This window comes from Oncorhynchus gorbuscha, linkage group LG21 (genome assembly GCF_021184085.1).
Source record: "Oncorhynchus gorbuscha isolate QuinsamMale2020 ecotype Even-year linkage group LG21, OgorEven_v1.0, whole genome shotgun sequence".
In the NCBI taxonomy this organism is placed as follows: domain Eukaryota; kingdom Metazoa; phylum Chordata; class Actinopteri; order Salmoniformes; family Salmonidae; genus Oncorhynchus; species Oncorhynchus gorbuscha.
Genome location: NC_060193.1, coordinates 56,358,514 through 56,380,906, shown reverse-complemented (window position 1 = coordinate 56,380,906; position 22,393 = coordinate 56,358,514). Strand labels below are relative to the sequence as shown.

At 44.8% G+C, this 22,393-nt stretch overlaps 2 long non-coding RNA genes across 3 annotated transcripts in view; both read left to right on the top strand.

Moving 5' to 3' along the window:
- The window catches only part of LOC124007821, a 13,591-nt gene extending 175 nt beyond the window's left edge, over positions 1–13,416 (top strand). Inside the window, exons 2-3 of the long non-coding RNA XR_006834017.1 lie at positions 11,446–11,600; positions 11,756–13,416. This is a non-coding gene — a long non-coding RNA (uncharacterized LOC124007821). The remainder of the gene's footprint in view (positions 1–11,445; positions 11,601–11,755) is intronic.
- Positions 13,417–15,355: 1,939 nt separating this feature from the next.
- On the top strand, positions 15,356–19,259 carry LOC124007820. Of its 2 annotated transcripts, none has more exons than XR_006834016.1 (3): positions 15,356–16,897; positions 16,990–17,676; positions 19,098–19,259. It is a non-coding gene; the product is annotated as an uncharacterized LOC124007820 (long non-coding RNA). The 2 variants fall into 2 exon arrangements; XR_006834015.1 differs by having other exon boundaries at positions 15,356–17,265; positions 17,387–17,676.
- Positions 19,260–22,393: the final 3,134 nt, after the last annotated feature.

Genomic DNA, 22,393 nt, shown 5'->3' with positions numbered 1-22,393 from the left:
CATTGTGGGTACACACAAACACGCACACAACTAGATCTAACAGCACAAACTGGCCACAACGGTGTCCATAGTGCTTTTGGCTGCATTTTGGGAGCATCTGTGAGTAACTGAGTGCATCGAAAAACAACTCTGTAGTTACTACTGTAGATGTCCATGCTAGAAAGAACTAAAGTTACGATTTTGTCCGAACTAATGTGTGACTACGTACATTTTTGGTACTCGATTTAGTTGGGGTTAAGGTTTGGGTAATGGTTAAGGTTAGGGGGAGCGGTGAAATGGACTAACTATGTGGTTGTAATGTTCCTTTTATGACGCAGTGATCGTGTGAGTTCACTAGGGGGGGGCAATAGAGACTCCTTTGTTCAACTGTCACAAAGTGCACCACAGATAAAGGAGCCAGATGTCTCACCGGATGTATAAATCTGAAGCATCCATTTAGAACCTCCACTCACTACGTTTTGTACTTGACCCTTTGCCATAGTTTCAAATGTTTTTGTTGTTTAGGAATGCAAAAATCACACTTTAAAAGCACAAAACACACTTTAGAGAAAAGGAATTTCCTAACGGAAATATGCAAATGCTTGCAAACACGTGCCAATGTGATCTTGCTAGCTCGTGCTTGGCTCTGCCCACCTTGTTCTGTCTAATATGCTTAATTTGCTCACATTAGAAACGACGCCGATGAGATATATTGGGTTAGTTGGCAGTATCTTTGGTATACCACGCAATGCCAGGTACAGTACAGGCCTGTAGGGTGTCTATGGTATCAGGCACATTCAAATCATTAAAAAGAAAACCACTGCTTTTACAACTAAGTTCTAAGTGTGACAAGTTTTACAATTCTGTTAAAAAGACAGCCTTCACTCTCACAACATGAGGCCTTGGTCTCTCTAGAAATATATACATACCACATGCTGTTACATACATTCAACACAAAATCAACATTGATTTAAGTTGCAGAAAATAAACATGTAAAACGGTAGATTATTTACATTCCAATTCGACAGCACTGGGTAAAAATGGACTTTACTATTATTGATTATGAGAAGTAAGGCAGTGATCTTGCAATCACATCACACAGTTTAAGATTGTCATTGTAAAGTTTGCTAGTACTGCAGTAAACTTGTTCTCACATAGGTTAAGAAAGAAGAGAGATATACACAGAGATACACACTGGCAGAGTAGAAGTGTGAGCAGGCTTTAAAGGTACATGGCTTTAGTTTGAGCAATTGCACTTTACCAACTGCATATTTCTACATAAGCACAAACTTTAAATGAAGTATTTTTGCAAACTACTGTATTTCATGTAACAACAGGTATGTTTATATGCATTCAATAATATGATTCGTGTTAATACTCTGATTAATATAATAGTTTGTTTCTAACGTTTACATGCTTAGCGAGAAGAACGATTTCCTCTACAATCCGGTGGACAGGTCATATACAGGCAACCTGAAAATGACCAATCAACATAAACGTTCTATCACATCGATCATATCATTTTTGGGAAGCTTATCTGATTCAGAGTTTGGACATACAATATAAAGTTTGCATGTGAAAACTATGCATACTTTCAGATTTTCCAAACTCACTTCACCTGTGCCAGAAAAGGAGGCTTGCGCTGCTCGTGATAGCACATGTGCAGATCAAAAACGCCACTGGAACTCAGATTAGGGTGTTTACATGCCATTAATACACCCCTGGAACTCAGATTAGGGTGTTTACATGCCATTAATACACCATTGGAAGTGAGATTAAGGTGTTTACATGCCATTAATACACCACTGGAACTCAGATTAGGGTGTTTACATGCCATTAATAGACCACTGGAACTCAGATTAGGGTGTTTACATGCCATTAATAGACCACTGGAACTCAGATTAGGGTGTTTACATGCCATTAATACACCACTGGAACTCAGATTAGGGTGTTTACATGCCATTAATAGACCACTGGAACTCAGATTAAGGTGTTTACATGCCATTAATAGACCACTGGAACTCAGATTAAGGTGTTTACATGCCATTAATACACCACTGGAAGTGGGATTACGGTGTTTACATGCCATTAATACACCACTGGAAGTGAGATTAAGGTGTTTACATGCCATTAATACACCACTTGGAACTCAAATTAAGGTGTTTACATGCCATTAATATACCACTGGAACTCAGATTAGGGTGTTTACATGCCATTAATACACCACTGGAACTCAGATTAAGGTGTTTACATGCCATTAATACACCACTGGAAGTGAGATTAAGGTGTTTACATGCCATTAATACACCCCTGGAACTCAGATTAGGGTGTTTACATGCCATTAATACACCACTGGAACTCAGATTAGGGTGTTTACATGCCATTAATACACCACTGGAACTCAGATTAGGGTGTTTACATGCCATTAATACACCACTGGAACACAGATTAGGGTGTTTACATGCCATTAATACACCACTGGAACTCAGATTAGGGTGTTTACATGCCATTAATACACCACTTGGAACTCAGATTAGGGTGTTTACATGCCATTAATACACCACTGGAACTCAGATTAGGGTGTTTACATGCCATTAATACACCACTGGAACTCAGATTAGGGTGTTTACATGCCATTAATACACCACTTGGAACTCAGATTAAGGTGTTTACATGCCATTAATACACCACTTGGAACTCAGATTAAGGTGTTTACATGCCATTAATACACCACTTGGAACTCAGATTAAGGTGTTTACATGCCATTAATACACCACTGGAACTCAGATTAGGGTGTTTACATGCCATTAATACACCACTTGGAACTCAGATTAAGGTGTTTACATGCCATTAATACACCACTGGAACTCAGATTAGGGTGTTTACATGCCATTAATACACCACTGGAACTCAGATTAAGGTGTTTACATGCCATTAATACACCACTGGAAGTGAGATTGATGTGTTTACATGCCATTAATACAGCACCGGAACTCAGATTAGGGTGTTTACATGCCATTAATACACCACTGGAACTCAGATTAGGGTGTTTACATGCCATTAATACACCACTGGAAGTGAGATTGATGTGTTTACATGCCATTAATACACCACTGGAAGTGAGATTAATGTGTTTACATGCCATTAATACACCACTGGAAGTGAGATTGATGTGTTTACATGCCATTAATACACCACTGGAACTCAGATTAGGGTGTTTACATGCCATTAATACACCACTGGAAGTGAGATTGATGTGTTTACATGCCATTAATACACCACTGGAAGTGAGATTAATGTGTTTACATGCCATTAATACACCACTGGAAGTGAGATTGATGTGTTTACATGCCATTAATACACCACTGGAAGTGAGATTAATGTGTTTACATGCCATTAACACACCACTGGAACTCAATTGTGCGCCGCCCCATGGGTCTCCCGGGTGCAGCTAGCTGCGACAGAGCCTGGACTCAAACCAGGATCTCTAGTGGCACAGCTAGCCTTAGACCACTGCGCCACTCGGGAGGCACGTAAAACGTGTAGTGTACTCAAGTCTTAAAAGAGCTTCTGATGTTTGTAATTTCCACTTTAAAACTTCTGATTTAATTCTCCTGTACAAAAAATATATTAACCCCTACAAAATGTATTATAAATAAACATTTGATTATAATCCATATTTAAAAAAATCCTTTCTGCAGGACTATTTTCCTGCAGTAACAAACTCAGTTTAGCTCAAATTAAGATCCTACATCTGTAACTCAAATGTTCCTCTATTTCTCAGATCGGGATGTAACATTCTTTTAATGGGTACAATAAAGTGGTAGATTGTTCCTTTTGTCATCGAATGCTCATTGTCTAGATATTTGTTTACCATCATCCACAGTGATCCTCTGGCCCACAGATCCACAGCTAAGACACATCAGTAAGAACAAGAGTTCAACACACTGGTAGAGTTGGCCTAAATTGGTTCACAATTAAGAGAATGAGGTGGATGCAGTATATATTATTTTACAGTCAAACTTACCATCCTCCAGTACTGAATTATTTACTGAACCATCTTTATGATCATTTTCCCTCGCCAAGGCTTCCTCTGCAAAATAACAAACAAAACAGGATAGTTGGAGTGCCCAAAGTCCCATTGCCATCGCTAGATAGAGCTACCACCATATTGCTAACACCTAAATATAATCCTGTTTATGCCATTTAGCAAACTCATTTATCCAAAGCGATTTACTGTACAGTCATGCATGCATACATTTTTCATTTGGGTGGCCCAGGCGGTTAAAGTTATATTCCTAACTCCTAATTGGTCCCTTCAGATCAAACATAGAAGTGGAAGATGCTGGGCTTCATACCTTCCTTCCCCTGCCCCTCTTCAGCTGCGGTTGTGTTTTGGATATAGGGGGCGCTATTTAAATTTTTGGATGAAAAACGTTCCCGTTTTAAACAAGATATTTTGTCACGAAAAGATGCTCGACTATGCATATAATTGACAGCTTTGGAAAGAAAACACTCTGATGTTTCCAAAACTGCAAAGATATTGTCTGTGAGTGCCACAGAACTGATGTTACAGAAAAAACCCAGATAAAAATCCAATCAGGAAGTGCCGTATTTTTTTAAATCGCCTCATGGCAATGACTCCTTATATGGCTGTGAAGGAGCTAAGAGTCAGCTTACGTTTTCCACGTTTTCCCCAAGGTGTCTGCAGCATTGTGACGCATTTGTAGGCATATCATTGGAAGATTTACCATAAGAGACTACATCTACCAGGTGGTCGCTTGGTGTCCTCCGTCGCAATTATTGCGTAATCTCCAGCTGCAGTATTTTTCAGTTTTCTTCTGATGAGAAGGCAACTGCCACCACTGATAGATTATCGAATAGATATGTGAAAAACACCCTGAGGATTGATTCTAAACAACGTTTGCCATGTTTCTGTCGATATTATGGAGCTAATTTGGAAAAAAGTTTGGTGTTGTAAGTGACTTAATTTTCCGGTGTTTTTCTTAGCCAAACGTGATGAACAAAACGGAGCTATTTCGTCTACACAAATAATATTTTGGAAAAAATGAACATTTGCTATCTAACTAAGAGTCTCTTCATTGAAAACATCCAAAGTTCTTCAAAGGTAAATGATTTTATTTGAATGATTTTCTTGTTTTTGTGAAAATGTTGCCTGCTGAATGCTGGGCTTAATGCTATGCTAGGCTATCAATACTCTTACACAAATGCTTGTGTAGCTTTGGTTGAAAAGCATATTTTGAAAATCCGAGATGACAGTGTTGTTAACAAAAGGCTAAGCTTGTTTGAATATATTTATTTAATTTCATTTGTGATTTTCATGAATAGGAAACGTTGCGTTATGGTAATGAGCTTGAGGCTATGATTACGCTCCCGGATACGGGTTTGCTCGACGCTAGAGGTGAACAGCACAGTAGGAGACACCTGAGGAAACGCAGAGAAGAAACACATCGACTACAGCCCCTCTATAAAGCATCTAGAAACATCTATATAAGTCTATAAACGATCAATAAATTAGCTTAAAAGCACAATAATTGATATCAAATAAAAAATAATGTCTGCTTTGTAATTTTGCACTCAGTACTTGGTGCAATACTTTAGACATCCCATCTATGATGGAATAGACTAATCAAGTTTTTCAGATATTTTGAGATATGCTGATATGCATCTAATGATACTTCTGGTGCTATTTCTGCACCATGCAGTCTGGAAGTAGCTCTATGACGTGCCTGTTGATGCAGACACTCCATTTGATGTGTCAGTGGCTGAAGAGAGAGAGAGAAGTGAGAAGAGTTTAGCTTAGCTTTATTATACATAGATCCTGTTTGTTGTGGTCAAGTAAAGGAAACACTTACTAGGTCCCACTTCTCTCTGGTTTTTCCAAAATTCTAGTAATGGAAAACAGAGAAGAGATATTCAATTAGGTCAATAATCTCAACAGTGACTAATGCAAGTAATACACATGTAACATGTTTATCTCCCTTCCACCGGAGCAAAGGGACATGATCGTGAGGAATCGTGATGGCAGCGAAAACAATGAATGGAACTTAAATGAACATTACTATAAAACAATGAATGGAACTTAAATGAACATTGCTACAAAACAATGAATGGAACTTAAATGAACATTACTACAAAACAATGAATGGAACTTAAATGAACATTACTACAAAACAATGAATGGAACTTAAATTAACACTATAACAAAACAATTCACTTCTCTAGTGTAGGGGGCATCATTGGGAATTTTGGATGAAAAGCATGCCCAAATTAAACTGCCTACTACTCAGCAATAAAAGCTAGAATATGCATGTAATTAGTAGATTCGGATAGAAAACACCCTGAAGTTTCTAAAACGGTTTGAATGATGTCAGTGAGTATAACAGAACTTATATGGCAGGCAAAAACCTGAGAAAAAATCCAACCAGGAAGTGGGAAATCTGAGGTTTGTAGTTTTTCAACTCATTGCCTATCGAAAATACAGTGTCTATGGGGTCATACTGCACTTCCTAAGGCTTCCACTAGATGACAACAGTGTTTAGAACCTTATTTGATGCTTCTACTGTGACATGATGTCTTTGTGTGAGATTGTTTGTGTTACTTGTTCGTTGTTGATGCGCCAGACTGGTATGTTTTTCCGGGAACAGAGGAATAAATACATGTAGATTGATTGGGGAATGAAAACCAGGTGTGAGGGGAACAAGACAAAACAAATGGATACATGAAAAATTGAGCAGGGTCAGGTACCTATAGTAGCGGAGTCGAGGAGCATGTCCAGGAGCACATGGATTTGATTCACATCTCGTCATCGCTATGGACCTCATAGTTCAGATGATGGATCACTGGGAGAGACAAGGAGGTTCTCCAGTACCTCCTCCAGTACAACAGGAGTTCTCACTAACCGTCCCTCCTGTACCCGGTTCCAGTGGGATGCGTCTCGCCCTTCCCGGAGAGTATGATGGAACGGCGGCATGGTGCCAGGGCTTCCTGCTACAGCTGGACCTCTACCTGGGCACCGTCTATCCAGCTCCTCCGGGAAGGGAGAGGCTGGCCGCCCTCATCTCGTACCTCTCAGGGAAAGCTCTGGAGTGGGCCAACGCCGTATGATGATCGATAAACTCACACAAACGCTTGGATTGCTTTCGCTGTGAAGCATATTTTAAAAATCTGACACGACAGGTGGATTAACAACAAGCTAAACTGTGTTTTGCTATATTGCACTTGTGATTTCATGAAAATTAAACATGTTTAGTCATTTTATTTGAATATGGCGCGCTGCAATTCAGCGGGTGTTGATGAAAATTATCCCGCTAACGGGATGGGGTGCATCAGGAAGTTAACACCTACAGCTGCTAAATATACACAATATAACTTAACACGTTCTTTAATATGCTAATTTTACCAGACAATTTCCCTAGCTCCTCCTTTCATTAAATCGACTTCTTGAGGCACCCATCCCGTTAGCGGGATCATTTTCATCAACAAATTCAAAAATACTAAAAATATTTTATTTTCATGAAATCACAAGTGCAATATAGCAAAACACATTTAGCTTAGCTTGTCCACCTGGCGTGTCAGATTTCAAAAAAGCTTTTCAGCGAAAGCATACCAAGCGTTTATGTAAGGACATCTCTCTCAGCAGACAAAACATTACAAACAGCTAGCAGCAAAGTAGATTGGTCACGAAAGTCAGAAAAGCAATAAAATGAATCGCTTACCTTTGATGATCTTTGGATGTTTGCACTCACGAGACTCCCAGTTACACAATAAATGTTCCTTTTGTTCCATAAAGATGATTTTATATCCAAAATACCTCCATTTGGTTGGAGCGTTATGTTCAGAAATCCAAAGGCTTGAGCGGTCACGACGGGGCAGACGAAAATTCCAAATAGTATCCGTAAAGTTCGTAGAAACATGTCAAGCGTTTTTTTATAATCAATCCTCAGGTTGTTTTTACAATATATTATCGATAATATTTCAACCGGACTGTAGTTTCTTCAATAGGAGAGAGAGAGAAAATGTCTGCTCCAAGCTGTTGCGCATGCAAAACGCTGCTGGCACCCAGCCATCCAATGGCGTGATGTGATCTTTCTCGCTCATTTTTCAAAATAAAAGCCTAAGACTATGTCTAAAGACTGTTCACACAATGTGGAAGCCAAAGGAAAAGGAATCTAGTTGATATCCCTTTAAATGGAGCAAAGGCATGCAATGGAACAGAGAGCTTTCAGGAAAAACAGAACTTCCGGGTTGGATTTTCCTCAGGATTTTGCCTGCAATATCAGTTCTGTTATACTCACCGACAATATTTTGACCGTTTTGGAAACTTTAGTGTTTTCTAGATGCTGTTCAGTCCACGTTAACAAGGTTGATAAAAAAATAATACTCTAGCAACTTGCACAGACAGATGTGTGTTATGTGTTAGGCTATTAGTTGGTTGTGTTGTACTTACCCGTACCCAGTGTTCGGCAGGATGAGGAATCTGGAGCTCAGGATGTAAACAAACATTGCGGCGTCCAGTTCCCGGTTGCGTCCATATAAGTTAAGATCCCGAAGTATTCCAGTAAGGCGGATTGGGAAACTTTTCATGCTCAGTTTGAACTGTTCATTTTAGGGGGTGGTCGGATGAAGAAAGGGCACTGCAGTTGGCTTTATGCCTCACGGATGATGCTCTGGCCTGTTTGATATTGATTAGCCCGAGGACAGACGTGATTATGGTGCTTTAGTAGGAGCACTGAGGAGGTGCTGTGGACAGTGTGTACAGCCCGGGCTGCTGCACCCGGAACTGAGTAATAGACGGAGGCAACCTGGAGTGCCTCTACGGGTGCTAGCTAATAACATTGAGAGCCTCTCTCGGGGGGGAGGGGATATGCTAGCACGGGACCAGTTCATACAGGTTCTCTCTCCTACGGAGCTGCGCATACAGACCCACCTGGCTCTTCCGGAGTTATTGATGATAGCCTTGGAGTTGCCTTTGGAGAGTGAGCTGGTGTGGGCTTTCAGCTGGGGCGTTGGTAGGGGTGCAGGGAGACAGATCCTCTGTGCGGGCTGGGGGGCAGAGCAGCCCAGATCTGGAAAAGCCTGCATGGGTGGCTGAAATGACAGAACTCATTCGTGCTGTGTCGGTACAGGCGGCCCGAAACACACGCCCTGGTCCCAGGATCTGCTGGGGTTGTGGCCAGCCAGGCCATCTGCGCCGGGATTGCCCCATGTCCCCCAGAGCTCAGGGAAATGGCTCGGGGTCTGCATAGACGGGGTAGTGCGGACCCCTGGCTTTCTATCCCAACCACCATCTTCTTCAGGAGGAGAGCACCGGCACAGACGGGGAAGCAAGGATCCACTTCCACCAGAAGCATACGAGGGCAAGCTGGTGGAGCTTGTTGTTGTGGTGGGTTGGACCTGTGTTGGGGACTTTTGTCATGTCCCTGTCACTGTGGAGGGGGTGCCCTGCTCTGTCCTGGTGGACACTGGGTGAGGATAGATAATGTGCCAGGTTGGACTGTACAGCTCCGCACAGTCACAGGTGAGCTGGCACCCATGAAAGGGAAGGGAATAATGACTCTGACAGTAGGGGGCAGGACTGTGTGTCATCCTGTGTTGGTGGCGGCTGTGCAGGACCCTTGTATCCTGGGGTTGGACTTTCTTAGGAGCACAGGCTGCCAGTTAGACCTAAATGGGGGCACACTGAGCTTCCAGGGAGGGCCGGCAGTCACCATGGCCCCCCCTAATGTCACATTCACACAACCCAACAAACCCTTTACTCCAACAGTTAAAGCAGCAAAAACTCATGGCTGCCCCCTTACCCCACATTTGTGTGTGACTTTTCCCCAGCCCCCCTGTCACCTACGGCTGTGTTACATTCCCCCAGCTCCCCCCACGACACAGCCCTCTGTGAGCCCGGGCCGCACCCCAGCAGCTCCTGGCTGTTGTGGCTTCCGTCAAACACTTCAAGTACTACCTACCATTTACTGTGAGGACTGACCACTCTGCTCTCCAGTGGCTCATGTCTTTCAGAGAACCAGAGGGGCAGGTGGCTTGCTGGTTGGAGGAGCTTCCGCCGTATGACTTCACAGTGGTGCACAGGGCAGGGGCACGTCACTCCAACCCCAACGCCATGTCCCATTGGCCCTGTACTGCAGACGGCTGTCGCCACTGTGAGCGGAGAGAGGGACGGGAGAGAGCGCTGTGTGTCGGGCGAGCGGGCCTGTCTGCTATGAGCTGCAGACTGTCGACGTGGCTGAATGGGGGCAGCAGCAGGGACGGGACACAGACCTACAGCCAGTGCTACAGTGGGTAGAGGCGCAGGTGAGGCCACCATGGGAAGAGGTGACAGCACTCTCACTCACGACCAAAGGGTTGTGGTCAAAGTTTGAGAGACTGTGGCTGGCTGATGGCGTGCTACAGCGGGCATGGAAGGAGTCAGCCCACCCCCCCATGAGAGCAGAGGTGGCAGGTGGTGGTCCCAAAAGCATTGCGGAAACTGTGCTCCAGAGTACTCATGGGAGGGTGGGGACTGGACACTTTGGGGTCACAAAAACGCTCTGCCGCCTCCGTCAGGGCTTTTACTGGGGGCAGCACAAGAGGGATGTGGAGGACTTTTGCTGCCGCTGTGACAACTGCACAGCAAGAAAGGGCCCTCATGCTCAGCTCCAACAGTTCCCAGTGGGGGCTCCCATGGAGAGGGTGGGAGTGGATATAGTTGGGCCGTTCCCCACCACAGACAGTGGAAACCGCTGGGTGCTCATGGAATATTTTAAAAAATGGCCCGAGGTCTATGCTTTGCCTGACCAGGAGTCAGAGACCATCGTCGATGCCCTGACCGCGGGGATGATCAGCAGGTTTGGAGCTGCAGAGTCCATCCACAGCGACCAAGGCAGAAACTTTGAGTCCCGTGTGTTCGCCACCATGTGTGAGAGGCTGGGTATGCACAAGACCCGCACTACTCCTCTCCATCCTCAAAGTGATGGCATTGTGGAGCGCTTCAACAAAACGCTTGGACAGCAGCTGGCCATCGTCTCTGCCAAACACCAGCGTGACATCTATGCCTATGATGTAGAAATGAACAACTTCAGACATAAACCAGGAACGTTAACGTTAGTACTCTGGCACTGTTTGAACAGGAATCGCAGTCCCATCCATGGTCTCTATTTTCATAACTGTCGTCTTGCAGAATGGAACCCATATGCAGAGGAGCCTTGAGTGTGCTAGTGGGAGGCTGATCGATGTTGGGTGTGGTTGGGTTTACTGTTTTTTTCGCACTTCGTTCTCCTGCTGCCCATTGAATTCGTTCTTGGTCAACATTTCTATTTATGTCTTGGCTTTAAAATCCAATATTATAAAAACATTACTTGACAATTTGTTACTATAATTTAAGTGTTTTTGGAATGAGGGGGGTGGGCTGTGTCACAATACATTAAGTAGTCTAAACACAGTGTATTATTGTTACAGCCAGTTCCGGTTACCGGGCTCCTCGGACTTGGAGAGGAACTAGAGTTGCACCTTGTTATGCCATCACTCAAGTGCAACTGAAGTTTCTGATGTCCTGTGTTTTCAGTGTGGCAGATATTCTACGTGTCCCGATCGACAGTCAAACTTTGACTAAGGTTAGTTGTGCTTCGGAGTAATGCTATAAATTACAGACTTTAGATGCATGGTTTCCAGTTTCTTACCAATTGAACAATTTAGAAGGACTACTATCAAGACAGGACTTTAAAATGATTATTACCTCATCCCTGCAAATTGTTCCTTTTTTCCCCAGACACTTCAATCTGTCACATGTACTGTATATTCTGACATGTCAGACTTGGCTCTGGATGAAAAGATGAAGGACTTGGTGGCAGGGAACGACAAACATGGACCGGGGGCTGTTCAAGCACATTTAAGGGCTCTGGGTGCAGATACGCAGAGTGAGGGACAGCATGCTTCGTGTTAACCCGAGGGTGGCTGCCCTCAAAGCCATGTCGCAGAGGCTGCATAGAAGATCATACCATGTTGCTGGACCAAACTCGTTATGGCACCTTGATGGAAATCACAAACTGATAAGGTAGATGTATCTTTGTGATAGACACAATTATCTATATCACTGGTGAGAAGTTGTACATTGTAACATCTCAAATTGTTCATCAAACAACTAACAGTTCAGTAAGCAATGGCCCTTGATACCATATGTCACTCATGTGGATAATAATTGTTTTATTGTGTTTCTGCTATTTCTGTGATTGATAGAATATCTGCATCATGAAATTAACAAACATGCTTATATTGAGGACGTCCGGAGGCTTAAACAGTTGGAGCAAAGTATTTGTGCCTAAGTGTGAACAACAGGAATGTGGTTATTTTTCCAATTGAAGTAGATATTGTAATCACACATCTTTCAGGAAAGGAAACAGTCTAGAACAAACCTTTGTTGTAGCCTTTAGAGGGCTAACGGAAGTACTTATAGTTGTGATCCGCGGTAGACTGTTTTATTAACGTTGTTCCACATTTTGGATGTTAATGTAATATTTGGTCTGCTGCTTAGTTAAATACCACAGGAACCTGATGCATCATCTAAGTGGTAAAGGAGGATGGTGATGTTTGTATATTTAATGTGTCTTCAGCTTTTGTATCAACCAGTACATGGTGGCGTTGATGGGTACAGCTGTCTTGTTGTTCCTCCGTGCTTCCAGCAACAATCGCAGCAGTACTGTAATGGATTGCCTCAAGAATGCTGTCTCCAGAAATGGCGTTCCCTCCAGAGTTAGAACGGACCATGGAGGAGAAAACAACACTGTCTCCAGATATGGCGTTCCCTCCAGTTAGAATGGACCATGGAGGAGAAAACAACACTGTCTCCAGATATGGCGTTCCCTCCAGAGTTAGAACGGACCATGGAGGAGAAAACAACACTGTCTCCAGATATGGCGTTCCCTCCAGTTAGAACGGACCATGGAGGAGAAAACAACACTGTCTCCAGATATGGCGTTCCCTCCAGTTAGAACGGACCATGGAGGAGAAAACAACACTGTCTCCAGAAATGGCGTTCCCTCCAGAGTTAGAACGGACCATGGAGGAGAAAACAACACTGTCTCCAGATATGGCGTTCCCTCCAGTTAGAATGGACCATGGAGGAGAAAACAACACTGTCTCCAGATATGGCGTTCCCTCCAGAGTTAGAACGGACCATGGAGGAGAAAACAACACTGTCTCCAGATATGGCGTTCCCTCCAGTTAGAACGGACCATGGAGGAGAAAACAACACTGTCTCCAGATATGGCGTTCCCTCCAGTTAGAACGGACCATGGAGGAGAAAACAACACTGTCTCCAGAAATGGCGTTCCCTCCAGAGTTAGAACGGACCATGGAGGAGAAAACAACACTGTCTCCAGATATGGCGTTCCCTCCAGTTAGAATGGACCATGGAGGAGAAAACAACACTGTCTCCAGATGGAGGAGAAAACAACACTGGCGTTCCCTCCAGAGTTAGAACGGACCATGGAGGAGAAAACAACACTGTCTCCAGATATGGCGTTCCCTCCAGAGTTAGAACGGACCATGGAGGAGAAAACAACACTGTCTCCAGATATGGCGTTCCCTCCAGTTAGAACGGACCATGGAGGAGAAAACAACACTGTCTCCAGATATGGCGTTCCCTCCAGAGTTAGAACGGACCATGGAGGAGAAAACAACACTGTCTCCAGAAATGGCGTTCCCTCCAGAGTTAGAACGGACCATGGAGGAGAAAACAACACTGTCTCCAGATATGGCGTTCCCTCCAGAGTTAGAACGGACCATGGAGGAGAAAACAACACTGTCTCCAGATATGGCGTTCCCTCCAGAGTTAGAACGGACCATGGAGGAGAAAACAACACTGTCTCCAGATATGGCGTTCCCTCCAGAGTTAGAACGGACCATGGAGGAGAAAACAACACTGTCTCCAGATATGGCGTTCCCTCCAGAGTTAGAACGGACCATGGAGGAGAAAAAACAACACTGTCTCCAGATATGGCGTTCCCTCCAGAGTTAGAACGGACCATGGAGGAGAAAACAACACTGTCTCCAGATATGGCGTTCCCTCCAGAGTTAGAACGGACCATGGAGGAGAAAACAACACTGTCTCCAGATATGGCGTTCCCTCCAGAGTTAGAACGGACCATGGAGGAGAAAACAACACTGTCTCCAGATATGGCGTTCCCTCCAGAGTTAGAACGGACCATGGAGGAGAAAACAACACTGTCTCCAGATATGGCGTTCCCTCCAGAGTTAGAACGGACCATGGAGGAGAAAACAACACTGTCTCCAGATATGGCGTTCCCTCCAGAGTTAGAACGGACCATGGAGGAGAAAACAACACTGTCTCCAGATATGGCGTTCCCTCCAGAGTTAGAACGGACCATGGAGGAGAAAACAACACTGTCTCCAGATATGGCGTTCCCTCCAGAGTTAGAACGGACCATGGAGGAGAAAACAACACTGTCTCCAGATATGGCGTTCCCTCCAGAGTTAGAACGGACCATGGAGGAGAAAACAACACTGTCTCCAGATATGGCGTTCCCTCCAGTTAGAACGGACCATGGAGGAGAAAACAACACTGTCTCCAGATATGGCGTTCCCTCCAGAGTTAGAACGGACCATGGAGGAGAAAACAACACTGTCTCCAGATATGGCGTTCCCTCCAGAGTTAGAACGGACCATGGAGGAGAAAACAACACTGTCTCCAGATATGGCGTTCCCTCCAGAGTTAGAACGGACCATGGAGGAGAAAACAACACTGTCTCCAGATATGGCGTTAGAACCCTCCAGAGTTAGAAGAACGGACCATGGAGGAGAAAACAACACTGTCTCCAGATATGGCGTTCCCTCCAGTTAGAACGGACCATGGAGGAGAAAACAACACTGTCTCCAGATATGGCGTTCCCTCCAGAGTTAGAACGGACCATGGAGGAGAAAACAACACTGTCTCCAGATATGGCGTTCCCTCCAGAGTTAGAACGGACCATGGAGGAGAAAACAACACTGTCTCCAGATATGGCGTTCCCTCCAGAGTTAGAACGGACCATGGAGGAGAAAACAACACTGTCTCCAGATATGGCGTTCCCTCCAGAGTTAGAACGGACCATGGAGGAGAAAACAACACTGTCTCCAGATATGGCGTTCCCTCCAGAGTTAGAACGGACCATGGAGGAGAAAACAACACTGTCTCCAGATATGGCGTTCCCTCCAGTTAGAACGGACCATGGAGGAGAAAACAACACTGTCTCCAGATATGGCGTTCCCTCCAGAGTTAGAACGGACCATGGAGGAGAAAACAACACTGTCTCCAGATATGGCGTTCCCTCCAGAGTTAGAACGGACCATGGAGGCGTTCCCTCCAGAAAACAACACTGTCTCCAGATATGGCGTTCCCTCCAGTTAGAACGGACCATGGAGGAGAAAACAACACTGTCTCCAGATATGGCATTCCCTCCAGAGTTAGAATGGACCATGGAGGAGAAAACAACACTGTCTCCAGATATGGCGTTCCCTCCAGAGTTAGAACGGACCATGGAGGAGAAAACAACACTGTCTCCAGATATGGCGTTCCCTCCAGTTAGAACGGACCATGGAGGAGAAAACAACACTGTCTCCAGATATGGCATTCCCTCCAGAGTTAGAACAGACCATGGAGGAGAAAACAACACTGTCTCCAGATATGGCGTTCCCTCCAGAGTTAGAACGGACCATGGAGGAGAAAACAACACTGTCTCCAGATATGGCGTTCCCTCCAGAGTTAGAACGGACCATGGAGGAGAAAACAACACTGTCTCCAGATATGCCGTTCCCTCCAGAGTTAGAACGGACCATGGAGGAGAAAACAACACTGTCTCCAGATATGGCGTTCCCTCCAGAGTTAGAACGGACCATGGAGGAGAAAACAACACTGTCTCCAGATATGGCGTTCCCTCCAGTTAGAAAGGACCATGGAGGAGAAAACAACACTGTCTCCAGATATGGCGTTCCCTCCAGTTAGAACGGACCATGGAGGAGAAAACAACACTGTCTCCAGATATGGCGTTCCCTCCAGAGTTAGAATGGACCATGGAGGAGAAAACAACACTGTCTCCAGATATGGCGTTCCCTCCAGTTAGAACGGACCATGGAGGAGAAAACAACACTGTCTCCAGATATGGCGTTCCCTCCAGAGTTAGAACGGACCATGGAGGAGAAAACAACACTGTCTCCAGATATGGCGTTCCCTACAGAGTTAGAACGGACCATGGAGGAGAAAACAACACTGTCTCCAGATATGGCGTTCCCTCCAGAGTTAGAACGGACCATGGAGGAGAAAACAACACTGTCTCCAGATATGGCGTTCCCTCCAGTTAGAAAGGACCATGGAGGAGAAAACAACACTGTCTCCAGATATGGCGTTCCCTCCAGTTAGAACGGACCATGGAGGAGAAAACAACACTGTCTCCAGATATGGCGTTCCCTCCAGAGTTAGAATGGACCATGGAGGAGAAAACAACACTGTCTCCAGATATGGCGTTCCCTCCAGTTAGAACGGACCATGGAGGAGAAAACAACACTGTCTCCAGATATGGCGTTCCCTCCAGAGTTAGAACGGACCATGGAGGAGAAAACAACACTGTCTCCAGATATGGCGTTCCCTACAGAGTTAGAACGGACCATGGAGGAGAAAACAACACTGTCTCCAGATATGGCGTTCCCTCCAGAGTTAGAACGGACCATGGAGGAGAAAACAACACTGTCTCCAGATATGGCGTTCCCTCCAGTTAGAACGGACACACTTGTGGCAGCACCTATTCCTGTGCCTCCTCCCATCTTCTGCACCACTTCCTGTGGCCTCCCCTTCCCCATTCCCCAAGGCTTATCGTCCACCTTCACCACACTCTTCTGTTGATGTTGGTGATGACAGTGAGTAAGTCATCCCTGTAAATAATTCAATGTCTTGTTATTACAGATGAATTGTGGGAAGTATCTGAGCTTTGTTATTCTGAATGTTTATTTTAGTGTTGACCTCCAAACACTGCTGAAGTTAATGAGATGCCAACCAAATTAACGTGATGAGGGACAACATTTATGATTGTGCAATGAGAGCCTTTAAGAGAGTCCGCTTTAATCCGGAGGCAAAAATAGACATGGTTTTTAGGGACGCTGATGGAAAAGGGGCAGCTGATGAGGGTGGTCCCTCAAGAGAATTTATCCGGCTGCTAATGAGTGCAATCCATTCCTCTGCAATATTTGAGGGACCTGATTGGCAAAAATGTCTTTCTTGCAACTCTCAAGGTGAGTTACACTTTTACACCAACAAAGACACGTTTGTTTATGGTAATATATGACTTGAGTAAGACATTTGATTTTTGAATGTAATGTGTCCTTTATTTACTGTTTTTCTTCTGTGTGACAGCACTCTATGATGGCGTATACAAGCAGGTGGGCCGCATGATTGCTGTCTGTCTGGTACATGGGGGTGTAGAGCTACATTTTTTCAGAGGCTATAAATTAGCAAAACAATAAACTGATCACTACCCTCAAAAAAGATTGACTGGGCCTCCTGGGTGGCGCAGTGGTTAAGGGCGCTGTACTGCAGCGTCAGCTGTGCCACCAGAGAATCTTTCTGAAGTGTGTGGCCTACAACCTCCTGTGCCAGAACTGAAAGAAATTGCAGAATAGGACTTCTGAAAGAAGTTGGAGAAGGTAAGTAACTTTATACTGTGATGGATGTTATGTTACTGTTCATTTGCACTAAGTTTGAAAAAAAATGTATTTCATGAATACTTTTCCACATGGATTTGGTTTCCTTTTGTTGGCAGTCAATCTTATTTTTGATTTTTTTAAATTTTACCCCGTTTTGCTCCCCAATTTCATGGTACCCAATTGTTTTTAGTAGCTACTATCTTGTCTCATCGCTACAACTCCCGTACGGGCTCGGGGGGAGACGAAGGTTGAAAGTCATGCGTCCTCCGATACACAACCCAACCAAGCCGCACTGCTTCTTAACACAGCGCACATCCAACCCTGAAGCCAGCCGCACCAATGTGTTGGAGGAAACACCGTGCACCTGTCAACCTTGGTTAGCGCGCACTGCGCCCGGCCCGCCACAGGAGTCGCTGGTGCGCGATGAGACAAGGATATCCCTACCGGCCAACCCCTCCCTAACCCGGACGACGCTAGGCCAATTGTGCGTCGCCCCACGGACCTCCCGGTCGCGGCCGGTTACGACAGAGACTTGGCGCAAACCCACATTCTCTGGTGGCACAGCTGACGCTGCAGTACAGCGCCCTTAACCACTGCGCCACCCAGGAGGCCCAGTCAATCTTTTTTAAGGGTAGTGATCAGTTTATTGTTTTGCTAATTTTTCCCAAAACACAGTTCAATAAACAATCTAATATCCAGTTAGCACAAACTGTTGACGAGGTACAGGAAGCAGTCATGCTGGGTCCAGTGCATTTGTAAAGTGGAGAGTGATGCCCTGGTGGACTCAGCCACAAAGTTCTACTTAAAAAGCAGGATACGGGATGCTCTTGAGCAGTGAGTTTCCATATATCTAAGGAATCTCAAGTTTAATTACATTTGTCAGGGCAAATTCATTGACCTTTTTTACTTGATAGATTAAAAGAGGGTCTGGAGTGTCTAGGTCTCCTGCTTTACATGAACAGACACTCAAGCCTCTCCAAAGAGGTTTTCATCTACGCTGAGAAATGTGCTAGACCAATTAACCTATCACAACCGATTATGACATACAAGCCAGGGGTGACCCAAAACAAAGGCAGACCGGTAACGAAGTCTCTTTTGACCGAAGACATAGCTTCTCTCTTCAAAGCAGAGCGCTCCCCACCTGGTACCAATCAAAGAGCAATAGAGAGAAGAGTCATTTGTTTCTGGAGGTGGAAGGTTAGATACAAAACCACGATCATTGAAGTAACACGGCCAACACCAGTAGAATATCACTTAATCACTCTCACAAATGTGACAGCATTTTATACCGTTATTCTTCAATGGGCCCCCTAAGAATGTAATAGATTAAATTAAATCCCAAACTACTTTCACTTAAGAGTAATGTGTTCTCCAATAAGTGTTACTTATGGACTTTAACGTTCCCTCCTTCCCTTTTTTAGGGGGGAACACATACCCTTTAACCATGGAGAAGGTTTATATTTTCAAGTCGGGGGCTTCAGCATTCCTAGGCTGGGATTGCCAGTGGAGCCACAGCTACAATTCTCTCTGCTACCGCACGGAAAGTGGTACCGGAGCACCAAGTCTAGGTCTGTCACGACTTCTGCCGATCATGATATTCCTCCGGCACAGGGTTCGGTAGGGACAGAAGAAATGGGAGGGATGATCACTTCTGTTCCAGGATCTCCAATTAAAATTGGTGGTCCCGGGGATCGAACCCACTACCATGGCGCTTGTAATGCCAGGGTAGTGAGTTCGATCCCCGGGACCACCCATACGTAGAATGTATGCACACATGACTGTAAGTCGCTTTGGATAAAAGCGTCTGCTAAATGGCATATATATATATATAAGTTGGCTCCCCTGCCTGTTCGGGTGGTGCTCGGCGGTCGTCGTCACCGACCTACTAGCCGCTACCGATCCCTTTTTCGTTTGTCTGTTGGTTTTGTCTTATTAGTTTCACCTGTGTGTATTTTGGTTTAATTAGCATCCCTATATGTAGTAGTTTGACCCGCCCTTGTTTTGTGCGGGATTGTCTTTTGTTACGTGTGTACATATTAGGTTGTGGTGTATTTTGTTTTCTATACTGGACACCCTGTGGTTTTGGGTTGTCTGGTATAGTGTCCTGCGCCCTGTATTTTATTGGGCTTATCAGTTTGGTGTGCAATAGTAAAGCACTTTACTCCGTTACTCTCTCTTTCTGCGTCTGATTCCTGCACACACACCTAGTCCCGCGTGACAAGGTCCAAGAGGCTTCTAAACAGATTCTACCCCCAAGCCATAAGACTACTAACCATCTAATCAAATGGCTACCCAGTCTATTTGCTGCTATTCTATCTATGCATAGTCACTTTCATTTCTCTACCTACATGTATATACACTGCTCAAAAAAATAAAGGGAACACTTAAACAACACAATGTAACTCCAAGTCAATCACACTTCTGTGAAATCAAACTGTCCACTTAGGAAGCAACACTGATTGACAATAAATGTCACATTCTGTTGTGCAAATGGAATAGACAACAGGTGGAAATTATAGGAAATTAGCAAGACACCCCCAATAAAGGAGTGGTTCTGCAGGTGGTGACCAGACCACTTCTCAGTTCCTATGCTTCGTGGCTGATGTTTTGGTCACTTTTGAATGCTGGCGGTGCTTTCACTCTAGTGGTAGCATGAGACGGAGTCTACAACCGACACAAGTGGCTCAGGTAGTGCAGCTGATCCAGGATGGAACATCAATGCGAGCTGTGGCAAGAAGGTTTGCTGTGTCTGTCAGCGTAGTGTCCAGAGCATGGAGGCGCTACCAGGAGACAGGCCAGTACATCAGGAGACGTGGAGGAGGCCGTAGGAGGGCAACAACCCAGCAGCAGGACCGCTACCTCCGCCTTTGTGCAAGGAGGAGCAGGAGGAGCACTGCCAGAGCCCTGCAAAATGACCTCCAGCAGGCCACAAATGTGCATGGGTCTGCTCAAACGGTCAGAAACAGACTCCATGAGGGTGGTATGAGGGCCCGAAGTCCACAGGTGGGGGTTGTGCTTACAGCCCAACACCGTGCAGGACGTTTGGCATTTGCCAGAGAACACCAAGATTGGCAAATTCGCCACTGGCGCCCTGTGCTCTTCACAGATGAAAGCAGGTTCACACTGAGCATGTGACAGACGTGATAGAGTCTGGAGACGCCGTGGAGAACGGTCTGCTGCCTGCAACATCTTCCAGCATGACCGGTTTGGCGGTGGATCAGTCATGGTGTGGGGTGGCATTTCTTTGGGGGGCCGCACAGCCCTCCATGTGCTCGCCAGAGGTAGCCTGACTGCCATTAGGTACCGAGATGAGATCCTCAGACCTCTTGTGAGACCATATGCTGGTGCGGTTGGCCCTGTGTTCCTTCTAATGCAAGACAATGCTAGACCTCATGTGGCTGGAGTGTGTCAGCAGTTCCTGCAAGAGGCAGGCATTGATGCTATGGACTGGCCCGCCCGTTCCCCAGACCTGAATCCAATTGAGCACATCTGGGGCATCATGTCTATTTTTTTTATATATATGTCTCGCTCCATCCACCAACGCCACGTTGCACCACAGACTGTCCAGGAGTTGGCGGATACTTTAGTCCAGGTCTGGGAGGAGATCCCTCAGGAGACTATTCGCCACCTCATCAGGAGCATGCCCAGGCGTTGTAGGGAGATACAGGCACGTGGAGGCCACACACACTACTGCGCCTCATTTTGACTTGTTTTAAGGCCATTACATCAAAGTTGGATCAGCCTGTAGTGTGGTTTTCCACTTTAATTTTGAGTGTGACTCCAAATCCAGACCTCCATGGGTTGATAAATTTGATTTCCATTGATCATTTTTGTGTGATTTTATTGTCCGCACATTCAACTATGTAAAGAAAAACGTATTTAATAAGAATATTTAATTCATTCAGATCTAGGATGTGTTATTTTAGTGTTCCCTTTATTTTTTTGAGCAGTGTATATTAACTCAACCGGAGCCACATTCTCTGTACCGGTATCCTCTGTATATAGCCTCGCTATTGTTATTTTACTGATGCTCTTTAATTATTTACTTTACTTTTTTTGTAATTTTTTAAAACTGCATTGTTGGTTTGTAAGTAAGCATTTCACTGTAAGGTCTACACCGGTTGTAGTTGGCGCATGTGACAAATACGAATTGATTTAAGGGGGATTATCCAAAATGTTTATTGCATGACAACCTAGTAAGTTCGGGATGCTGCAGCCACTGTTAATTGGTGATGTGTCCCAAAATAATTGATATTATGAAAGTTTCCAGTGTCCATGAGCAAAAAAAAGTTGTCGTGAAAGTTTTCAAAAACATTACAAACAACCAGAATCAATTGGACAGTAATTCATAATGCAGCTTTAATATATGTATGATTTCTTAGTGGGTAAACTGAGAATTATGCAAAGTAGTTAAGTCATGTATGTTAAGGGACTATGTTACAATGTGCAATGTTCCCATAAATACATCTTACAGTAAATATGGACATTTCATTTACATGTTATGGCAATACAAACACACTGTACTTGGTACATAGGTCGTGGTACAGCAAGATTGAGGGTAGTGGCGAAACACAAGTGGGAATGATTGAAGTAACTGAGGGTCAGAAAAGGATATCAGGGTACCCAGGAACTTGAAGCTGCTGATCATCTCCATGTCAATGTACAGTAGATGGGAGAACGGTCAAGTGTCACCATTTACTTTGTTTTGCTTACGCTG